At 37.9% G+C, this 19,332-nt stretch overlaps 1 protein-coding gene across 5 annotated transcripts in view; it reads right to left on the bottom strand.

Moving 5' to 3' along the window:
• The window catches only part of DNM3 (dynamin 3), a 552,008-nt gene that overhangs the window by 171,732 nt on the left and 360,944 nt on the right, over positions 1–19,332 (bottom strand). The gene's annotated exons all lie outside the window — the stretch shown is intronic.

Here is a 19,332-nt window from a genome sequence, read left to right on the forward strand (position 1 = left end):
CAACATTTGATTACAATATTTTGATAACATCACACACTACTTTGATACCAGCTACCAAAGAACAAAAATTATCTGAGATGGGAGACTCCAGTGGCTCTCAACACATGGGTCAGAAGAATGAGGGAAGGGAAAGTGCAGAGGAAGGAAAGGCTCAGGGATGGAGAAAACACATGGTCCTCTATCCTTTCTTTCTCATGTGGGTCCCCTTAGATGTTTTAAAATGTTAGTTTGATATTAAAAATTTAGCCATATGTTAATATTTAACAAAAATGTTCTGGTCCTAATTCAATGAGAAATGCCAGATGGGTTTCATTTCATATTTTATTTGCAGCCTAAGCAGTTTTGATAGGCAGAGCTGGCAGGAGACTGGAAGCACAAGGACCCTAGTATAAAATACCCCCTATAAACCATGACAAAGCACAGCAAATAATTCCTTCCTTTACTCCTTCTAGAATAAAATGTGAGTCCAGAAAAAAATGATTCCATTGAATTGTCAAACTCTTTGAGAAAAAAAGAAACTACTATAAGTGAACTGATATTAACTAGAACAAATTCTCTTAAAATTAGCACTACTTTAGGAAGAAAATGGACATCTGAGAGGGGAGGTCTGCAAATGGGACCAAACTAATCTTGGTAAAACATATTGGATGCCGGAGAATTATTAGAAACATTTACTTTTAAGTACTGGCTCAGGGACAATATTATCATATGCATAAAAGCTTAACAACCAGTATAATAGAAGAGAGCCAAATACTCAGTTTAAGAAACCTAGTCAATTCCTATTACCTGGGGCATTTTAGCACAGTCCTTGTTAAACAGTAGTCCTCTGTATATCTTGGGTGACAATCCTGAGAAAATCCTTGGGTGATAATCCTCTCCTCCTCTGGAGTCAGAGCTAGAGTCAGACCTAGACTCCAGAGGAGGAGAGCATGGAGATCTAGTCATGACTTTTAATAAACAACTATTAATGCCTGTGGGAAATACAAGCATCGTAGAGAGATGTTTGACATAAGCCATTTTGTTCCTAGCAGCTCCTACAGCTCTTCCTCGAGAATCTGTCCAGGCTCAACAGTGTGGGGCAGAACTCTTCTGTGCTCCCTAGCCAGCTTGTGGGGGCCATGCTCTCTGCAGACATCAGACAGTGTTATTGCAAGAACTATCTCTGGCTTTGCCACTTCTTACTCCTAAATTAATCAGGGGAGAGTTGGGCAGAGCACGTTAGAATAGTGAGGCAGAGAGAAACAGGTGACTCAAGAAGTTGAAGGAAGCTGGTTGGAGAACAAAATGGCTGTCCTGGCAGGCAAAGTCTTCAAAGAAGATAACCAAACCAAACAAAAACATAAAAGAAATTGAATGGCTGTGAGAGAAGACCAAGAATAAACATTAAAAAGCAAAGCACTGTAAGAAGATTCCAATATTTCTTGTACAAAAATTAACAGTATATTAGCAAACACGAGGATATTCTAAATAGCAAAATAGATAATTTATGTAAATGAAGCATCACAGTTGGGTCTAACTTGTTTGAAAGACTTGTCAGACTATTTTAGGACAGTATTCTAAGAGGCAAGTTCGTAGACAGAATGAAAAGCAAACCAATGCATAATCAAATGAAATGCTTGAGACCCAGGGAACATTTTTTTTTATTGGACGTTTTTCAATGCCCTAAATTTAAGCAGCTGGATTTTTTTTAATGCATCATTTTATTCAACCTTTTGAAATGATGGATTCGCCTTTTAATGGAAAATCTGTATTTCATTGTAAAGATGGAACACAATGTCCTTGGCATGTTTTCTATAGAAGTAGGCTCCCTTTTGTACTGCATTCTTTAGCATATAGTGGAAATCAAAACTCCAGCAAGTTTACATCAGATATTAAACACTGAAGAAATACACACATATGCAGAGATATATAAAAAATGTAGTTTCATTTCCGAAGTAGTAAATGTCATTTATCCAAGATTTTTGAGGATGTATTGCTAAAGTATTTCATAATCAATTGTTTTAAGACTGACAAAAAAAGAAGAAAAAGAAGATTCAGACTGATTTGTTTAATTAAAGTTGTAAATCAAATGGAGAATTAAATGAGAGAGCAATGAAACGACACATCGTGGATATTTCTAAAAGTCTTGGTGCTTTTGGAAAAGTATGATGTTCTGCTACAAGAACAACTTGAATATGAAATAGCTAAAATAAACAACAGAAATAGTGGAGGAGGAAGGATAAACAGAATTACAATTTCCAAAATATGGTTAATCTTAGCACCCGCTTAATTGAGACACTTGCTACATATTCTTTGTTAACTCTATTAAACTGTCTAATAATGCGGGGTTCAATACGGTAGCCTCTAGCTAAGGTGACTACCCAGTATTCGAAATGTAGCTAGTCAAACTGGGATGTACTTTAAGGTTAAATACACACCAGATATCAAAGATTTAGTATGGGAAAAAGAACGCAAACTATATCATTAATACTCTATATCGATTACATGTTGAAATGCTAATACTTTGAATATATTCAGGTAAATAAAACATTATTATACATAATTTTATCTGTTTATTTTTACTGTTTTGAAGGTGGCTGCTAGACAATTTTAAATGACATATGTGGCTCACTTTAACTTTGTACTGACAGCAATGAGCCCATGTACCTATCGTCACTTTCCTTCCTCTCATCCATTCAATTTTCCTCTTCTGACCTCCCTGTTTTTGCCATCAGGTGTGTTTATCATTCTCCCAGTCACTCAGTGTGAAACATTACTATCATTACGACATACTGTCTTCCTTCACCTCCTTTATTACATCACGACTATGCTGCATTGTGTTTGAAGCATTTGTCAGAGCTCCCATTGTTTGATATTCCCACTACATTAATTCAGGTTCCTGGCATCTCACAAGCATGCAGTTATAAATGACCTCCTATCTAGTCTCCTAATTCCTCTAACATCACCAGGGAGGGCAATTTTCTTAAACTACTCTGTCAAATTCATTACAGTCCTTCAAAACATTCATAGCTCTCCATTATTTACAGAAGAAATTCCATGAAACTCCTTAATGTGAAATTGAAAAGCATCTACAAATTGGTTTGATCCTGATTTGTCAGTATCTCCTTCATTCTTCCCTAAGAAGTCTCAATTTCAACTAAATACACTTTGCCAACAGTCTTTTCTCAGCTTGAGACACCCTTTCAACTTCTCCCTATCATATCAAGTTTACTATTTAGAGTCCAGCTCAAGTTCTATCTTCTGTGCAAAAAGTTTTCCCAGGTTTTTAATTGTCTGTCTGTCTGTGTCACTCTCCCATCTCTCTCCTTTCAATCCATACAGGAGGTATTATTTATTCTATTCACTTTAAATTATAGGCATACCTTAGAGATATTATAGGTTCAGTTCCATGCCACCACAATAAAGCAAATATCATAATAAAGCAAGTCAAAATTTTTTTTTTGGTTTCCCAGTGCATTTAAAATTAACTTTACACTATATGGTAGTCTGTTAAGTGCGCAATAGCATTATGTCTAAAAAAACAACCTACTTACTTTAATTTAAAAGTACTTTATTGTTTAAAAATGTTAACTACCATCTGACAACATAGGGTTGTTACAGATCTTCAATTTAAAAAAAGAAACCACATTATCTGAGAAATGCAATAAAGTGAAGCACAATAAAATGAGGTACACCTGTATACCGTATATGAGACATCCTCATCTTGTAAATGCATTACATTTAAATTTTTCTTTCAAGGTTGTTCATTTGGAACTCAGAATGTTCAGACAATTTTAGTGTTCATGTAGGTTACATTTGCAAAGAAAAGCAAAAAAGCAGAAGTAGTTTTTTTTGTAATATCTGTAAATAAATAAGAAATAGATTTTTATACTTTAAACATTTTATCTTTAGTAGACATTTTGGAGGAAGCATTTGCAAAATTCTAGAGAAAGATTTTTTAATGGAGATTCAGAAAGAAATTTCTGTATATTTTCAAAAGCTTCAGAAGCTGATGCCACTCATTCAACACCATTCTTTTCTTCATTTTTAAACATGGTACCTTTCTTTTTCTCAATATAAGATGGTTACAAGCACTATTTGTATGGGAGGCATCAAAGATGACAGGGATTCTTTGTTCAAAGAGAGAGGGAATATGAGAGCATGTTTTTTCCTTGCAGTAACTTGGCAAGAGTTAGAAGAAAGAGAAGAAATAGAATAGGCCAAAAAAGGAGGCATTAATGTGTGAAAGAGTGTGGTCTGCACTGAAAGTAACTAAACTATGAGTAGTAAAAGCAGAGGAATCAAGTTGGAGGGAGGTGTGTTCACCCACCTTGAACGGAAACAAAAGGATCAACGAGGGACAGATGTGCAGTCAGGAAGTGCCCAATGATAACCTCTAGCTGGCAGAGCACCATCAATATAACTCGGTTGCTGGAAGGAGCTATAGTGGGTATGAGGGGAGGGTTTGGTGTATGGAGGAATAGCTCCTGCATATGCAAAGGACTGGAAAGTCTATTATACATTTGGTGACTCATATGTAGAGAGTTTTATAACTTGGGGAATATTTGAGTGGCCTTGGTTTGGTGACCACCTTGAATCATTTTATTTATCTTTCTCATTAATAAGGCAACAAAATCTTTGACGATAAGATCATGAATCCTTCCTCTTTCCATGTAATACCTAGCATAGTGGCCATTGAAATTTACATAGCATACATTATAAATATTTGTTGAATTAACTTAAGAATGTCTGATAACCAAAGCTAAATGTTGAGTAAAGCAATTATACTCCAATAAAGAGCTTAAAAATTGCAAATAAAAGCAAAAAAAAAATCTGATAGTCACATATATTTTGAGAATCAAATAAAAATTCTATGGAAAAAAATCTGTATAAGATGCTTAACTGATTGGCATTGCTTTTGATCATTAAACCTTTATAAAGTTTAGACTGACTGCCATGTTTATTTTTCCTCTGCCTTTGTATTGCTTCTACTTGCTAGGAATACCTCTTCTCTGCAAGAAGGCAAATACTAGTGGCCTTAAATTTATGTCAAGTGCCACGTCCTCCATGAAGCCTACTGTGATTACAAGTCATAGGCCTCTGTATAGCTCCAAATTTCCAATAATTTTTGTCATAGGCTATATAGAATGCCATTTCTTATCTACGTTCAGCTTGCTTCTTCAAGTAGATTGGAAGATCCTTGAAGGCAAGGATTGTTATAATTCTTTCGTGTTTATATTTAGCAGTTATTACATGGCTGCATATACAGATGTTGCTTAGCAAATCTTTGTTGATGATGCATTACAAATAAAATACCAACATGATGGAATTTTACTATTATGTTGTACCTATACTATTTTTACTACTATGTCTACCTATACTATTATGTTAAAATGATCTAACCAGAAGTGGCATGAGAACTTATTTTTAATTCCGTAAAGACTGATTTTGAATTAATTTACAGTGTTTTGCTTAGTATCATATAGTTTATAGGTGAAATTTTACTAACCTAGACCAATATACTTGATTTGATTAATAAAAAATTCTCACAGCCTAAACATATAAAAATACTACGACAATCCAATATACTTCAAAACAATACAAAAACAAAATGCAGCAGATATATTGCTCTTAAGAGGTAAGAACCGACAAAGTTTTAAAAAATGACAGAACATAAAAGAGAGTAGATTATAAAAGACTAGAGGAAAATATTATAAAAAGCCAGTAATGGCACCAAATATATCTTTGAAATATGTAATAATGGTTCTAAATTTATTTTTTAAATATGTGAGATTTGTTATAATTCTTCACTGGCTTGCTCTAACGTTTTAAAACATCATGGCAATTTCTCAGGCTAATAAATAATCAGATTAGAAACAGATTCCACGACAGACTAACAGAATATTCCAGGCTGCTGAGAATAGCTGTGCTTCACTAGAGCAAAGATTCCTAGTTTTGACCACTCTTCTTCTCATACTCAATAATATTTCTTGTGCATTCTCTATTATCACATTTGCCATATTGTATATTCCTGATTTGTTAAATGTCTCCTCCTATTGAGAAGCTGACATTTATTTGTCCTCCCTCAGTGCTGCACCATCCTTCTAGCAACTAATGCAACATTCCTCTGACACAGCCGCACCAACAATGTGTGTAGGCCACAGAGAGGGTATGGCAGTGCTAGCTACAGGAGGAGACAGAATGATGGGGCAACTGAGAATCTGGTCCAAAAATAGGGCGGTAGCCCCCAGATCAGTTCAAGTTGAAAAGATCCCTCATCCAGGGGCTCTAAATGTTTTTGCAGAATCCTGAAAACTCATGAGATCCTGTGGGACATTCAATTATAATCTGCTTGTTGCTCAAGAGACAATAATGTTGATCAATGTTTTTTTCCTGACAATGTTTTCTTTTTTCCTTGACATACTGCGGCCAGAATGTTTGCAAAGAGGGAAACTGGAGACATTATCCTGGGTTTCTGGGTGGGGACCAGGGCCAAGAAAAATGTGATGCCCTCATATATTAACATAAGCCTTGCATGCGCTGAGTAACTGACATAAGAATTATGAAAGCATACATATTCATCATGCTTCCCACCCTCACCTCACCTCGTTTTCCAAGATGACACTGTATCGCCCTTCAGAGTAAAGTCAAATTCTTCAACATAACCACTGCACCAACCACAGGACTGATACTTTCCAGGAAGGTCAATGCATTTTCACTCTCTACATACAACACAACCAATCATCTCTTCTCGTCTTCATCTATACTACTTCCCCCACTAGAAATACTGCTTCCTATCTGCCACTCTGTTTCTCTTCCCTCAAAATTCCTGCAAAAGATTACTCCATCTAGATCAATGCATGTTTTCTTCAAGTTTTATATGTCTCATTTTTCTGTCTTCTTTTCCTATCCCATACTATTTGTAGACTTAGTATTTTCAAATCTGTGGGATCCTTTAAAAAAAATTCTGACACAAAAGCCCACTACGTTACGTAGATTAAAAAGTGTAGCTCCTGGATTGAACCTGCCCATTAAGACTCATCCTATCGGCCTGTCTTTGCTTCTAAGAAATGTAGTGACAATGACTAAAGACTCTAATACACAGGCCTGGATCTCTGGATCCCTCTTCCAGAGTCTGGTCCACCTGCCAGCCTTATTCTCCAGATATTCCCGTAGTGCCAGTGCTCTGCTCTCACCTCCAGGCTGCCTGCAACTTGATTCACCTCACCCCTTAAAGTCCCCTACACCAAGTAGCTCCATCTAACTCCCTGTGACTTCTAACTGAGCAAACATATCTCTCAGAACCATGGACACAATCTAGCAAATCCTTCCAGTTCAAATCACTCGTGCCGTGCTCTGCCTGATTGGGAACTTTGATGTGCCCACTGAAAACTCACTCAAATAGGTAGAGCTCCTGAACCAGCACAAGCACCTGTTATGGCCAGGCATGGCACTCAGGCCCTCCTCTACCATTTCTTGGATTTTTCTCACCCAAGTCTGATCTCTTGGCACCTGTGTGCTTGGTTTGTACTATATTACCTTGTACTTCTGTCTTATTTTCTACATGTCCAAATGTTTCACCTAAGTGTGTGTATGCTCTACCTTCCCTACTACAAGGTAAACTCCTAAAGGAAAGGGCGAATCAATTACTATTATTACCTTTATTATTATTTTTGTTAATCATTCTATGTATCTTGCTTCCCTGCTACTCCATAACTATGTCCTGATTTCCCTATCAAAGCATCAATCTTTGAGGGAAGCAACTGTTTCCTTCTTACTTTTTTTTATTTTTTTTATTTTTTGGGGGTACACCAGGTTCAATCATTTGTTTTTATACACATATCCCCGTATTCCCTCCCTTCCTTGACTCCCCCCCCCGAGTCCCCCCCACCCTCCCTGCCCCAGTCCTCTAAGGCATCTTCCATCCTCGAGTTGGACTCCCTTTGTTATACAATAACTTCCCACTGACTATTTTACAGTTGGTAGTATATATATGTCTGTGCTGCTCTCTCGCTTCGTCTCAGTTTCCCCTTCACCCCCCGCCCCTTCCCATACCTCGAGTTCTCCAGTCCATTCTCTGTATCTACGTCCTTGTTCTTGTCACTGAGTTCATCAGTACCATTTTTAGATTCCGTATATGTGAGTTAGCATACAATATTTGTCCTTCTCTTTCTGACTTACTTCACTCTGTATGACAGATTGTAGTTCTATCCACCTCATTACATATAGCTCCATCTCATCCCTTTTTATAGCTGAGTAATATTCCATTGTATATATATGCCACATTCCTTCTTACTTTTGATTGCATAGTTGACATTCCACAAAGTGTTGAACACACATATGCCTGAGTCCCTTCAGAGACTGGCATGGTGCTTTGCCTAGATTAAGGACACAGAGACGATGACTGACTTATAAAATAATCAAAATATCAAAGAAAAAAGAGGCTATAAAAATATTGAGAATAACAGATTACCAGTTCCACATGCTGTTGAAAAGTAAAATCTGGTGTTTATTGCTATTAAAAAGTTATAACTATAGAGATGTGCAAGTATGAAACTCATAAACTACCCATCTTTTTAGTTGGGCTTTAATACCCTGCTTTAATCAGAGTTATATTTTGAGTAGTAAACAACATCTGTGAGCCAGCACACTGCTGGTAAATAGTACTTCTTTACAGTTTTCTTTTGGGCACTGAAGAAACTGTCCACGTATGCCTTTGATGGGCTGTCCGAGTAGGCCCAAGAAAACTTCATGGTTTATATGCTATTGGCTTCACGGCTGCCCCCTCTGCACTCATTCAGATCCTTAAATGGAGCTACGCCCTGGCATATCTCTATTGGGTAAGGGAAATATAGTCACACTTGCCATTACCCAGCTGGAGACGCTGCTCTTTTTCCTGGCTCCTTCTCTCTCTTCAGAGTCCAATTAAATTTCCACCTCCTCCAGGAAGCCTATCTGGCCATAAGAGCCCACTGGAGGGCTCCCTTCTCCATTCTCATGGCATTCTTGGGCAATACCACTTTTTTTTTTATTATTTACTATGTGTATATGTGTGTATGTATATCTATCTATATATATCCCTATAATTTCAGGTACATCTAATACCCTCAAAATGTGGACTCCCCTTACCCCCCACTAAAAAAGTACTTTCCTAATTTGAAAGTGAGAACATTTTAATGATTTTGTTCTTAAATGTCTATATTTAACCTCTATATTAATCCTTATATTTAAAGCAATATTCATGAGTATTTGTACATACACTGACAATGGAAAAGACAGATAAAATAAGTGCACTAAATAATAAACTTAAAGGGCTTATGGTTAAGCATGGTAGATTGATTGTATGCATATATAGCCTCTCCCTCCTCTAACCCCCACTATGATAACAGTAAAATAATAAAAAGATGTTGATCCACAAGGATAAAGAAAATGGGAGGGGAGAAAACAGGTGACAAGAGATTTCCCCAAAGCTTTGGAAGTGAGAAAGCAGAGGAGCATTCATTAACTTAGCATACAGAAAGCAGTTATCCCCTCCTAACACCTACATGGGGAGAGAATGGAGGAGATGCTAACCCACTTAGGTCCTGTCTTCCCCTTGGAGGCACCTGGTACTCCACATGAAGGGATACAGTTCTAGGAGTGAAAGGGCAGGATTAGATAGAGCCATATACAGAAGTACACAGGACAACTGATGACACAGGGTCCCTCCCTCTAAGTATGGCAGCCCATTCCTTAACTCCAGCAGAAGACCAGAGGCTTTCCCCCAGAGAAAAAAGTATACAGAAGAAGTTTTGGACCCAGAGATACCAGGCAGGGTGGAACAGCAAACATGGGATAAAAATGAGAGAACTTAGTGAAAGCCTTTATACTAAAATATTGTCCCTCTCCCCTTTCCTGCCTTTCCTCAGAATGCCAGCAACTAGATGGATTTCTATTCCTCTGTCAGGCAGGATATTGGACTGCTCTTCTCTGAGAAGCTAAGCAGGTTCAGAGAAAATGCTCCGTATCCTAACATTTCAAGGAAAAAGCCAGCGTGCTACCTAATCCCCTTACAAGGAAATCCTATATTCCGTAAGCCTCACTCACACACAGAATTTCCAAGTAGCTGAATGGCACAGAATCACCATAGATTATATATATCATAGCTATTAACTGAAGTGGATTCTGAGGATGGGCTATCTCAACACCCATTCCAACCTCCCTGTAACATTTGAGTTCAATTCAAAACTCTCCTTCCCTTCCCAACCTTGCTCTTACAGTGAGGGATCCAGATGAGACATAGTTTCAGCCAATCTGATGTGCTCATGCCAGACTTTGATTCCAAAGTGAGTCACACCGGAAATAGACAGAGTATGTGGCACCTGTTTTGTTGGCCTAGATCATGGCAGAGGTGGTATGGCTCTGAATCCAGACGCTATATAACACAGGGTGCCTTCCTAATTCTGTTGCCTCCAGATTGGTGGAGGCAACAGCTCCCTGGCAACCCTGGTTCTGAAATTTAATTTGGAGAACCATTCCTGGAAACTAAGCCTATTTCCGTAATTCTTCCCTCCCAAAGGTTCTTTGAGAGGTATATACCCCTTAATTAATGTTTTTCTACTTAAAGTAGCCAGAGTAGATTCTGTTGTTGACAGTTAAGAACTCTGAAAATACAGTAGCAATATCTAGTCATCATGTACTATTACATCTTAGGAAAAATGAACAGGCAGTAAAGCAGAGCAATAGCATTTCCCATTTAATAGTTTGTTTTTAAAAAAATTACATCAACAGATTATTAGCAAATATGTGAATGTAAGCATGAGTGTGAGTGAGTGTGTGTGTGTTTGTGACAGAGAGAGAACACGCTATGCAGTTATGAATTTTTAGGAATTTTCACTCAAGGAAATAGTCTTTAACCAGGAAAAATTATATATATGAGAAATAACATGTATGAGAAAATTTAAATCGAAAATTCAAGGGGTAGGTGAGAGCATCTGAACAGATTTATAAGAAACAAAATAAGGCAACAGATGTGAGTAAAACAGAAAAACTCCTGGTGGCATGTATGTTCACAAACTATTAAAAACTACCTCTATAATCACAGTGAACTTCATGGGTTAAATTTTCTCTACTAGTAAGCTAAGTATGGAGACTTAGTTTGTGTTTTATACTTTTTCAGTTACTAGGAAGGAAAAAATTTACTTAGCATGGCAAAACATACTGCAAGCACGTTAAAATTAGCATATTTCAAATGCTTAATAGTCTCACTTCCTCACTTCTTTCTGTGTTCCAACGCAACAAAATTTATATATATATTTTTTTTAAAGAGAAAGTTTCAAGTTTGGAATGATGACTAGTTTACATGAAAAGGTATGTGATATGATATGAATTCCCGGTAGTAATATCCCTCAATTTTGACTTCTGTGGCTGCACATTAAATTACAAAGTGAATTTAAGAGATCCCACAAACTCTGAAATTATGCTTACTTTGTAACACTTTCAAGTGCATATTAATCATACAAAATTCTACATGCATAGCCCTTTGAGTATAATTGTATTAAATAAAAGTGTTATTTTGGCTAAGTACACCATACATTTGTAAACGTTCAAGTCAATAAAAGTAACTTGTTTACAAATGCAGCATAATTTTTACTTAGCCAAGAAAAATGGGGGTCAGGAAGGCATGTACAAATAAAATCCTCTGACAATTCCCAGAACTCAGTAGATGAACAGTTTAAATTTTACTCCCATCATTTGTCACCAAGCTACAAACAAAAATCAAAGCTTAATTTTTCCCTCTCTCCCCTATCATTTCAGCAAAGAAATATTCAAAAAGAAGCAGCACTAAGGAAAAAAAAGCAACAGGACTGAACAATCGACCAAATTAGTGAGCTTTTCTGAAGTCCTTTGCCTTGATCATTAAGCTACCCCCACCCCCACTCCTCTGCTGATATGAACATAATTCAATGAGGTTCCTTCTGAGAGGGAAACAATCTGTTTGAAAACGAGACCTGCGTATCATGCCCTCTGTGCTTTAGTGAGAGCCCTTCTTGTGTTCCAGGGCGTATGGGCTCAGATGCAAACAGGGGAAAAGGGGCCCCTTCCATGTGGCTTCTGACACGCGGCCCTGGACTTAAGATGACATTTGGCTGGATCTCTCTGAGCACAGCTGGTGGTCTGTGTACCGCTATTGGCTCAAACACGTCCACCCAGAAACAGGCTTTGGACAAGGGAAAAAGAAGTGGACTAGTTCTTCTCCTTCAATCCTAATCATGACTCCAAGCCTGCCCACTGCTTTCTGTGGGAGGGAGATGAAGAAAAAAGTAGCACAGAGAAAGAGAAAGAGAAAGCAGCAGGTAGAGGGAAGACAGAGAAAGGGAGAGTGAAGCAACCTTTAGAAGGAATCAAAAGAAACCAAAAGCTACCTAAGCTAGAAGTGCTCTCTGCTTTCACTGCATGCACAGATGGCCCTATCCCCAGCCTCCAAGAAACAATGACCAGTGTGTCAAGGGAAAGGGCACACATGGTTTGGAATTAAGACATGGGGTTCACATATTAGCTTTGACACTAGCCATGTGAATCCAGGCAAATTACTTGATTTCTTTAAGCCTTATTTTATCTTTATATAGAAGTGCTTCATAGGGGGGTGTGATGATTAAATGAGATCATGCAGAGCTCTGTGCATTCAGGGATTCCTAATGTTTGTTTACCTTCCTTTGGGGAATACCTTATTAGCCATCATCTTCCTACCAATAAACACAGTAAGGTGGGTGTTTCTTCAACATATTTTCAATAGTAAGCTTTTACACTTGTAAGCTATGAACTCTGAGGGAAATGAGTTAATTACACTCCCAGTAGATAAATACACATTAAACGATGTGTTTATTACATGAACAATATCGAGCCAGGAGGGTGACAAGCAGTGAACAATATAAACAACTTTAAACTCTGCTTTCTTATTCAAGGAAGATTTGTAAGAAACCCAGAACTGTCAGACTATGTCCACATCCAGAGAGAGGAAATGTGACTACAGGCTAAAGGGTGATACTACTTCCTCTCTTTCATTCCGATGACGGATGGCACAGAACAGATCAGGGAAATTACTTGCAGGGAGTGCAAGTTCTGAAAGAAATACAAAAATTAAATTCAATAATTAAAGAATCATCTACTTTTTATTACAGATATATTATTATACTTTAAAAAAGGTAAGCAAGAGTCTCGAGAGAGAGAATCAAGATGGCGGAGTAGGAGGACATGTGCTCACTCCCTCTTGCAAGAGCACCAGAATTACAACTAACTGCTGAACAATCATCGACAGAAAGACACTGGAACTCACCAAAAAAAAAAAACACCCCACATCCAGAGACAAAGGAGAAGCCTCAGTGAAACAGCAGGAGGGGCACAATCACGTTAAAATCAAATCCCATAAATGCTGGGTGGTGACTTGCAAGCTGGAGAATAGTTATACCACAGAAGTCCACCCACTAAAGTGAGATATCTGAGCCCCATGTCAGGCTTCCTAACCTAGGGGTCCAGCAACGGGAGGAGGAATCCCCAGAGAATCAGACTTTGAAAGCCAGCGGGATTTGATTGCAGGACCTCCACAGGACTGGGGGAAACAGAGATGCCACTCTTGGAGGGCACACAAAAAAGTGTGCTCACCAGGACCCAGGGGGAAAGAGCAGTGACCCCATAGGAGACTGAACCAGACTTACCTGCTGGTGTTGGAGGGTTGCCTGTGGAGGTGGGGGGCAGCTGTGGCTCACTGAAGAGATGGGGGCATTGGCAGGAGAGGTTCTGGGGAGTGCTCATTGGCATGAGCCCTCCCAGAGTCCGCCATTAGCCCCACCAAAGAGCCTGTAAGCTCCAGGGCTGGGTAGCCTCAGGCCAAACAACCAGGAAGGTGGGAACACAGCCCCACCCATTGGGAGGCAAGTGGATTAAAGTGTCACTGAGCTCTGCCCACCAAATCGGATTAAAGTTTTACTGAGCTCCACCCACCCAGCCCAACCTACCATCAGTCCCTCCCATCAGGAAGCACCCACAAGCCTCCTAGATAGCTTCCTCCACAAGACGGCAGACAGCAGAATCAAGCAGTATCAGCAGTATTTTGTCTTGTGGAACTGAAAACCACAGCCACAGAAAGACAGAGAAAATGAAAAGGCAAAAGACTTTGCACCAGATGAAGGGACAGGATAAAACCCCCAAAAAAACCAACTAAATGAAGAGGAGATAGGCACCCTTCCAGAAAAATAATTCAGAATAATGATGGTGAAGATGATCCAGGAGTTTGAAAAAAGACTGGATGCAAAGGTCGAAAAGTTGCAAGAAAAGTTTACCAAAGACCTAGAAGGATTGAAGAGCAAACAAACAGTGATATGCAACACAATAACGGAAATGAAAAATACACTAGAAGGAACCAATAGCAGATTAACGGAGGCAGAAGGGCAAATAAGGGACCTGGAAGACAGAATGGTGATAATCACTGATGTGGAAAAGAATAAAAAAAAAAAGAATGAAAAGAACCAAAGACAGCCTAAGAGACCTCTGGGACAACATTAAATGCGCCAACATTCCCATTATAGGGGTCCCAGAAGGAGAAGAGAGAAAGAAAGGACCAGAGAAAATATTGGAAGAGATTATAGTTGAAAACTTCCCTAACATGGGAAAGGAAATAGCTACCTAAGTCCAGGAAGTGCAGAGAGTCCCAGGCAGGATAAACCCAAGGAGAAACACACCAAGACCTACAGTAGTCAAGCCGACAAAAATTAAAGACAGAGAAAGTTATTAAAATCAACAAGGGAAAAAAGACAAATAACAGACAAGGGAACTCCCATAAGGTTAACAGCTGATTTCTCAGTAGAAACTCTGCAAGCCAGAAGGGAGTGGCATGATACATTTAGAGTGATGAAAGGGAAGAACCTACAACCAAGAATACTCTACCCAGCAAGGATCTCATTCGGATTTGATGGAGAAATCAAAAGCTTTACAGTCAAGCAACAGCTAAGAGAATTCAGCACCACCAAACGAGCCCTACAACAAATGCTAAAGGAACTTCTCTAAGTGGGAGACATAAGAGAAGAAAAGGACCTACAAAAACAAAAACAAAACAATTAAAAATGGTAATAGGAACACACATATTGATAATTACCTTGAATGTAAATGGACTAAATGCACCAACCAAAAGACACAGACTGGCTGAATGCATACAAAAACAAGACCCATATGTATGCTGTCTACAAGAGACCCACTTCAGACGTAGCCACACATACAGACTGAAAGTGAGGGGATGGAGAAAGATATTCCATGTAAATGGAAATCAAAAGAAAGCTGGAGTAGTGATACTCATATCAGATCAAATAGACTTTAAAATGAAAAATATTACAAGAGACAAGAAAGGACATTACATAAAGATCAAGGGATCCATCCAAGAGGAGGAGATAACAATTATAAATATATATGCACCCAATATAGGAGCACCTCAATACATAAGGCAAATGCTAACAACTATGAAAGAGGAAATCGGCAGGAACACAATCATAGTGGGGGACTTTAACACCCCACTTACACCAATGGACAGATCATCCACACAGAAAATTAATAAGGAAACACAAGCTTTAAATGACATAATAAATCCGTTTGATTTAATAGATATCTATAGGATATTACATCCAAAACCAGCAGATTACATGTTCTTCTCAAGTGCACATGGAACATTCTCCAGGATAGATCACATTTTGGGTCATAAATCAAGCCTTGGTAAATTCAAGAAAATTGAAATCGTATCAAGCATCTTTTCCGACCACAATGCTATGAGATTAGAAATCAATTACTGGAAAAAAACTGTAAACAACACAAACACATGGAGGCTAAACAATACACTACTAAATAACCAAGAGTTCACTGAAGAAATCCAATAGGAAATTAAAAAATACCTAGAGACAAATGACAATGAAAACACAATGATGCAAAACCTGTGGGATGCAGCAAAGGCAGTTCTAAGAGGGAAGTTTATAGCAATACAATCCTACTTCAAGAAACAAGAAAAATCCCAAATAAACAATCTAAACTTATACCTAAACAAACTAGAGAAAGAAGAGCAAACAAAACCCAAAGTTAGTAGATTGAGAGAAATCATAAAGATCGGAGCAGAAATAAATGAAATAGAAACAAAGAAAACAATAGCAAAAATCAATAAAACTATAAGCTGCTTCTTTGAGAAGATAAATTGATAAACCTCTAGCAAGACTCATCAAGAAAAAGATGGAGAGGACTCAAATCAATAAAATTAGAAATGAAAAAGGAGAAGTTACAATGGACACCGCAGAAATAAAAAGCACCATAAGAGACTACTATAAGCAATTATATGCCAATAAAATGGACAATCTGGATGAAATGGACAGATTCTTCGAAAGGTATTACCTTCCAAGACCGAATCAGGAAGAAAAAGAAAATATGAACAGACCAATCACAAGGAATGAAATTGAAACTGTGATTAAAAATCTCCCAACAAACAAGTCCAGGACCAGATGGATTCACAGGTGAATTTTATCAATCATTTAGAGAAGAGCTAACACCCATCCTTCTCAAACTCTTCCAAAACACTGCAGAGGAAGGAACACTCCCAAACTCATTCTATGAGGCCACCATCACCCTGATACCAAAACCAGACAAAGATACTACAAAAAAAGAAAATTACAGACCAATATCGCTGATGAATTTAGATGCAAAAATCCTCAACAAAATATTAGCAAACAAAATTCAACAACACATTAAAAGAATCATACACCACGATCAAGTGGGGTTTATCCCTGGAATGCAAGGATTCTTCAATATATGCAAATCAATCAATGTGATACACCACATTAACAAATTGAAAGATAAAAACCACATGATCATCTCAATAGATGCAGAAAATGCTTTTGACAAAATTCAACATTCATTTATGATAAAAACTCTCTAGAAGGTGGGCATAGAGGGAACCTACCTCAACATAATAAAGGCCATATATGACAAACCCACAGCAAACATCATTTTCAATGGTGAAAAACTGGAAGCATTCCCTCTAAGATCAGGAACAAGACAAGGATGTCCACTCTTGCCACTACCACTCAACATAGTTTTGGAAGTTCTTGCCACAGCAATCAGAGAAGAAAAAGAAATAAAAAGAATTCAAATTGGAAAAGAGGAAGTAAAACTGTCACTGTTCGCAGATGACGTGACACTATACATAGAAAATCCTAAAGATGCCACCAGAAAACTACTTGAGCTAATCAATGAACTTGATAAAGTTGCAGGATACAAAATTAACACACAGAAATCTCTTGCATTTCTATACACTAACAATGAAAGATCAGAAAGAGAAATTAAGGAAACAATCCCATTCACTATTGCAACCAAAAGAATAAAATACCTAGGAATAAACCTAACCAAGGAGGTAAAAGACTCAGAAAACTATAAGACTCTAATGAAAGAAATCAAAGATGACACAAACAGATGGAGGGACATACCATGTTCTTGGATTGGAAGAATCAATATTGTGAAAATGACTGTACTACCCAAAGCAATTTACAGATTCAATGCAATCCTGATCAAATTTCCAATGGCATTTTTCACAGAACTAGAACAAGAAATTTTATGATTTGGATGGAAATGCAAAAGACTCCAAATAGGCAAAGCAATCTTGAGAAGGAAAGACAGAGTTGGTGGAATCAGGCTTCCTGACTTCAGGCTATACTATAAGGCTACAGTGATCAAGACAGTATGGTACTGGCACAAAAACAGAAATATAGATCAATGGAACAGGATAGAAAGCCCAGAGATAAACTATGGTCAACTAATCTATGACAAAGGAGCCAAGGATATACAATGGAGAAAAGGCAGCCTCTTCAATAAGTGGTGCTGGGAGAATTGGTCAGCTACATGTAAGAGAATGAAATTAGAACACTTCCTAACACCATACACAAAAATAAACTCAAAATGGATTAAAGACCTAAATGTAAGACCAGACACTATAAAACTCCTAGAGGAAAACATAGGAAGAATACTCTTCGACGTAGATAACAGCAAGATCTTTTTTGATCCACCCCCTAGAGTAATGGAAATAAAAAAATAAATAAGTGGGACCTAATGAAACTTCAAAGCTTCTGCACAGCAAAGGAAACTATAAGCAATATGAAAAGACAAGCCTCAGGATGGGAGAAAATATTTGCAAATGAATCAACAGACAAAGGATTAATCTCCAAAATATATAAACAGTTCATCCAGCTCAATATCAAAAAAACAAACAACCCAATTCAAAAATGGGCAGAAGACCCAAATAGGCATTTCTCCAAAGTAGACATACAGATGGCCAAGAGGCACATGAAAAGCTGCTCAACATCACTAATTATTAGAGAAATGCAAATCAAAACTACAATGAGGTATCACCTCACACCAGTTAGAATGGGCATCATCAGAAAATTGACAAACAGTAAATGCTGGAGAGGGTGTGGAGAAAAGGGTACACTCTTGCACTGTTGGCAGGAATGTAAATTGATACAGCCACTATGGAGAACAGTATGGAGGTTCCTTGCAAAACTGAAAATAGAACTACCATATGACCCAGCAATCCCACTGCTGGGCATATACCCAGAGAACACCACAATTCAAAAAGACACATGAACTCCAATGTTCACTGCAGCACTATTTACAACAGCCAGGACATGGAAGCAACCTAAATGTCCATCAACAAATGAATGGATAAAAAAGATGTGGTACATATATACAATGGAATATTACTCAGCTGTAAAAAGCAATGAAACTGGGACATCTGTAGAGACATGGATGGACCCAGAGACTGTCATACAGAGTGAAGTGAGTCAGAAAGAGAAAAACAAATATCGTATATTAACACATATATGTAGAATATAGAAAAATGGTACAGATCAACCAGTTTGCAAGGCAGAAATAGAGACACAGATATAGAGAACAAACATGGACATCAAGTGGGGAAAGTGGGGAGGGTTGAGGGGGGGAATGAATTAGGAGACTGGGATACCAAATTGTACACTCTAAATATATGCAGTTTATTGTATGCTAAAAAAGATAAACAAAGTAACTGCTAAAAAAAAAAAAGATAAGCAAGAGTCTGAAGACCAACTAGGAAACTAAAAAGTAGGAAAGGTTTGTTTTGTTTCTCCAAACATCTTCCATTTAGGCAGTTTCTCTTCTACGTAGATTCCACTCCAAGATGGCCTGAGCTGATTGCTTTGCGGCTGCCTTATTTGTAAATTTCTCCCTCTGCTACATCTGAAGAAAGTTCCCCTTCTCACTCCATTTGTCCTGTATATTACCAACTAGATTTTAAAAACTGAGAGTGGGAACTGTTTATCT

The sequence above is a fragment of the Hippopotamus amphibius genome, chromosome 3 (genome assembly GCF_030028045.1).
Source record: "Hippopotamus amphibius kiboko isolate mHipAmp2 chromosome 3, mHipAmp2.hap2, whole genome shotgun sequence".
NCBI lineage: Eukaryota > Metazoa > Chordata > Mammalia > Artiodactyla > Hippopotamidae > Hippopotamus > Hippopotamus amphibius.